The following is a 5,442-nucleotide window of genomic DNA, read 5'->3' on the forward strand; positions in this document are numbered from 1 at the left end:
AGATCGATGGGTAGACAAAGTAGATTATAAATTATAGGAAATGACAACAGGTAGAAGAAAGTGGGAAGGTGAAATAGAGCTGGGTATGATGGCACACACCTATAATCCCATCCCTGGAAAGATGGAGGAAGAGTTCAAGGCTAACCTCAGCTACTTAATGAGTCTATCCTGGGCTACATGAGATTCTGGCTCAAGCAAAAAAACAAATAACAACAAAAACAAGGTGAAATCACCAAGTTACTCCTCCACCACCATTATTTGGCTTCCCAAAACATGCATCATTTCAGTTAGGAAGTGGGGACTAAATAAATGTCATGTAGAATCTTTGATAAGCAAATTAATAATGGGAACTATGAAGGTGTTGATCATAATCCCAATAGACTTTGGTCTAGCATCTGTTCTATAAATGCTTTGTTCTGGAAAGGAGTCTCAGGCCTGTAATCCTACCATACCTGTTATGTTCAGTCTCTGACCTCACAATGCCTGTGGTCTCATAACACTGGTGTTCAGATACTTGGTTTGAAATTTTGATCACTACAAATATGAAAAGCCAGAAGGAAGGAGAAGGTGTCTTCTCTGGGATCCGGGTACGAATTCTTAGTTCTAATGTCTTCTGAGATAGGCAACCCATCTGTGATGAGTGGTGAGTCTTTGGTTCCTTGGTCTACTGAGACTTTGGCATGCTTTAATGATATCATCACATACCACATGCATATATATTATTTTACTGCTGCAGGTAGAAAATTCTCTAATTGAATAAAATCCATAAAATATGAGCACAAAGAAGAGCCCATAGCTTGAGCAAGAATACCACATGGAAATTTTGACAGGAGGTTTGTCTTAGTTTCTTTTGTGGCTGCTATTGTAAAACACTCTCATAAAAAGCAATGTAAGCAGGGGAGAGTTTATTTCAACTCACAGTTTATAGCAGGGGGGTCAAGAAGGCAGAAGTTTGAAATTGCTATTCATAGTGCATCTTCAGTCAGGAAGAAGAGAATGCTTGTGCTCATCTTTCTACCTTTTAACACAGTCCAGACTAAGCTATTGAGCTAAGTTTATGGAATGATGCCACCCACAGTGGACAGGTCTTCTGACTCTAGTTAATCAAGATACTTCCCCAGGAGTCCCATCCCCCAGATGATTTTACATCTTTTAAGTTGACAATTAAGATTAATCATTACAAGATGTTTCTTACAGGTTTACTAGAGATACTTCTAGACACAAAGATTTGACTATTTGTAATTTCTACTTGATAGGAAGGTTCTAAGAATCACATAGCCATCTTTCCTCAAGTGAAGGCATCAAGACATACTAATGCCCACTAGAAATCTTGGGTAGAAATTCAAATAATCTGGTTCTGCCTTGCCTCTGCCTCAGCCAGCCACCAATACTGAACTCCTTACATCCTTTCCTGATGGAGTTCACCCTCAACCCAATTGTAGTTCTCATCCCCTTTCTCAATAGCTCACTGGAAGTGTACTCTTTCCCAGCCTGAGCACATTTTAATCCAGCTGCGCTCATGTGCCTTCCACTTATGGCCTCTGTCCTTCTTTGGTCAGGCTTTCCTTGGGAAATCATCACACACCAGCTATGGAGTAAGTGTTCACCCTTTAACATGAAGATAACATGCAGGACTCCCTGTTTAAAGTGATGTACAAATGATTGTTTTCATTTCCCCTTAAGCCACAGTAAGATGAAGACTAGATATGCATGTGCAGGTAGGAGAACCTTCTGTCTATCTCAAGCCACGTTAAAGGAGCCATAATCTGGCATCACCTGGCTACACTATGCTTATGTCCTGAAACCTCGAGTGAAGCTGAATTCAAAAGTAATGAATAAATTTTTCTGACAGAGGAAATGTTTAGCTAGTATAACACCCAATGTACCAGTCACTGCTTACTACGCTACCCAGGCCTACAGCAGAAGAGTGCAGAGAATGTAAAAACGTTTGGCAAGGAATAAATGTGGATCCTGTAAGAATTGTAAAAAGACTGCAGATAATGTAGACAGCACAGATGTTAAAGAGACTGTCCATCAAGGAGAAACTTCAAACTTTGTCCTGGGACCATGGGAAAGGTATTTTGATGGCAGGACACCACTCACTGAAGGTGTAAAATTAAAAAATAATATGAAAAGAGAATAGCTGAGAGTATAGAGACTCTGGAATATCCTAAGGGAAAACAGGTGCATAGAGATACATTTTCCAGGGCTCCATTGTGAAGGCATACAGAGCACTACAGCTGTGGTCTAATGGAGCCAGGATAGAGCCTGGGCTGACCTGAGAGCCTGGAATCATACACATTATGTCGATTTGGCAAATATTACAAGAGGAAAAATCTCTCAAAAAAAAAAAAAGATAAGGAAGGACACTTCATAGTCATCAAAGGAAAAATCTACCAAGTGGAGGTCTCAATTCTGAATTCTATGCTATGCTATTCTATGCTCTTAATGCAAGGGCATCCACATCCATAAAAGAAACTTTACTAAAGCTCAAAGCACACTTTGCAGATCACACAATAATAATGGGAGGCTTCAACACCCCACTCACATCAACGGACAGATCATGGAAACAGGAACTCAACAGAGACACAGTGAAACTAACAGAGGTTATGAAACAAATGGATCTGACAGATATCTACAGAACATTTTATCCTACAACGAAAGAATATGCCTTCTTCTCCAAAATTGACCATGTAATCAGTCACAAAACAGGCCTCAACACATACAAGAAGATTGAAATAATCACATACATCCTATCAGATCACAATGGACTAAGGGTCTTCATTAACAACATAAACAATAGAAAGTCCACATACATGAACAACACTCTACTCAATGATAACTTGGTCAAGGAAGAAATAAAGAAATAAAGACTTTTTAGAGTTTAATGAAAATGAAGCCACAACATACCCAAACTTATGGGACACAATGAAAGCAGTGCTAAGAAGAAAACTAATAGCTCTGAATACCTCCAAAAAGAAACTGGAGAGAGTTTCTAGCAGCTTGACAGCACATTTGAAAGCTCTAGAACAAAAGGAAGCAAATGCACCCAAGAGCAGTAGATGGCAGGAAATAATTAAATTCAGGGCTGAAATCAACCAAATAGAAACAAAAAGAACTATACAAAGAATCAATCAAACAAGGAGCTGGTTGTTTGAGAAAATCAACAAGATAGATAAACCCTTAGCCAGACTAACCAGAGGACACAGAGAGAGTATCCAAATTAACTCAGAAATGACAAAGAAGACATAACAACAGAAACTGAGGAAATCCAAAACACCATCAGATCCTACCACAAAAGCCTATACTCAACAAAACTGGAAAATCTGGATGAAATGGACAATTTTCTAGACAGATACCAGGTACCAAAGTTAAGTCAGGATCAGGTAAACTATCTAAAAAGTCCCAAAATCCCTAAGGAAATAGAAGAAGTCATTAATAGTCTCCCAACCAAAAAAAAGCCCAGGACCAGGTGGGTTTAGTGCACAGTTCTATCAGACCTTCAAAGATCTAATACCAATACTCTTCAAACTATTCCACAAAATAGAAACAGAAGGGACACTACCCAATTTGTTTTATGAAGCCACAATTACTCTGATACCTAAACCACACAAAGACCCAACAAAGAAAGAAAACTTCAGATCAATTTCCCTTATGAATATCGATGCAAAAATACTGAATAAAATTCTTGCAAACCAAATCCAAGAACACATCAGAACAATCATCCATCCTGACCAAGTAGGTTTCATCCCAGGGATGCAGGGATGGTTCAATATATGGAAATCCATCAACATAATCCACTATATAAACAAACTCAAAGACAAAAACCACATGATTGTTTCATTAGGTGCTGAGAAAGTATTTGACAAAATCCAACACTCCTTCATGATAAAAGATCAGGAATTCAAGGTCTGTCCCTAGCTATCGTTCTCACCGGCAAGAACACACTCGGACAACCGGATTCTTCTGCAGCAAGCTTTATTGCTTCTTCAGGAGGGAAGACCCAGAATCCGGAAAATGGTGCTGCTTATATAGCCCTCAGCGTGGCGTTTCAGCACCTGATTTGTTGCTCGCTCATCACCTCATTACTATGCCCCAAGATGAGCAGTGACTAGGCGTGAGTTCACTCTCGCACCTGCGTACAAGGCTTGTTTACTAGTTAGGCACAGCGGAAGCCAGCGCCATCTTATAATGGTGATTGCTCACGGCACGGCTCTCCACAAAGGCCCATACCTAAACATAGTAAAAGCAATATACAGCAAACCAGTAGCCAACATCAAACTAAATGGAGAGAAACTTAAAGCAATCCCACTAAAATCAGGGCCTAGACAAAGCTGCCCATTCTCTCCCTACCTAGTCAATATAGTATTTGAAATCCTAGCCAGGGAAATTAGACAAAAGGAGATCAAAGGGATACAAATTGGAAAGCAAGAAGTCAAAATATCACTATTTGCAGATGATATGATAGTATACTTAAGTGACCCCAAAAATTCCACCAAAGAACTCCTAAACCTGATAAACAACTTCATCAAAGTGGCTCGATATGAAATTAACTCAAACAAATCAGCAGACTTCCTCTACTCAAAGGATAAACAGGTTGAGAAAGAAATTAGGGAAAAAAACACCCTTCTCAATAGTCACAAATAATATATAATACCTTGGTGTGACTCTAACTAAGGAAGTGAAAGATCTGTATGATAAAAACTTCAAGTCTCTGAAGAAAGAAGTTGAAGAAGATCTCAGAAGATGGAAAGTTCTCCCATGCTCATGGATTGGCAGATTAATATAGTAAAAATGGCCATCTTGCTGAAAGCAATCTACAGATTCAATGCAATCCTCATCAAAATTCCAACTCAATTCTTCACAGAGTTAGAAAGAGCAATTTGCAAATTCATCTGAAATAACAAAAAGCCCAGGATAGTGAAAACTATTCTCAACAATAAAAGAATTTCTGGTGGGATCACCATCCCTGATCTCAAGCTGTACTACAGAGCAATTGTGATACCAAAAACAAAACAAAACAAACAAACAAACAAACAAAACCTACATGGTATTGGTACAGATAGGCAGATAAATCAATAGAATAGAATTGAAGATCCAGAAATGAACCCACACACCTATGGTCACTTGATCTTTGACAAAGAAGCTAAAACCATCTAGTGGAAAAAGGACAGTATTTTCAACAAATGGTGCTGGTTCAACTGGTGGTCAACATGATGTAGAAGAATGCAAATCGATCCATTCTTATCTCCCTGTACAAGGTTCAAGTCCAAGTGGATCAAGGACCTCTACATAAAACCAGATACACTGAATCTAACAGAAAAGAAAGTGGGGAAGAGCCTTGAGCACATAGGCACAGGGGAAATTTTCCTGAACAGAACACCAATGGCTTATGCTCTAAGAGCAAGAATTGACAAATGGGACCTCATAAAATTGCAAAGC

The 5,442-nt window shown here is 39.0% G+C and overlaps 1 long non-coding RNA gene across 1 annotated transcript in view; it reads left to right on the forward strand.

The window, feature by feature from the left end:
• Positions 1 to 562: 562 nt before the first annotated feature.
• LOC110308559 overlaps positions 563 to 5,442 on the forward strand; it is a 15,670-nt gene continuing 10,790 nt past the window's right edge. Inside the window, exon 1 of the long non-coding RNA XR_002379574.1 lies at positions 563 to 643. This is a non-coding gene — a long non-coding RNA (uncharacterized LOC110308559). The remainder of the gene's footprint in view (positions 644 to 5,442) is intronic.

This window comes from Mus caroli, chromosome 13, assembly GCF_900094665.2.
Source record: "Mus caroli chromosome 13, CAROLI_EIJ_v1.1, whole genome shotgun sequence".
Classification (NCBI taxonomy): Eukaryota; Metazoa; Chordata; class Mammalia; order Rodentia; family Muridae; genus Mus; species Mus caroli.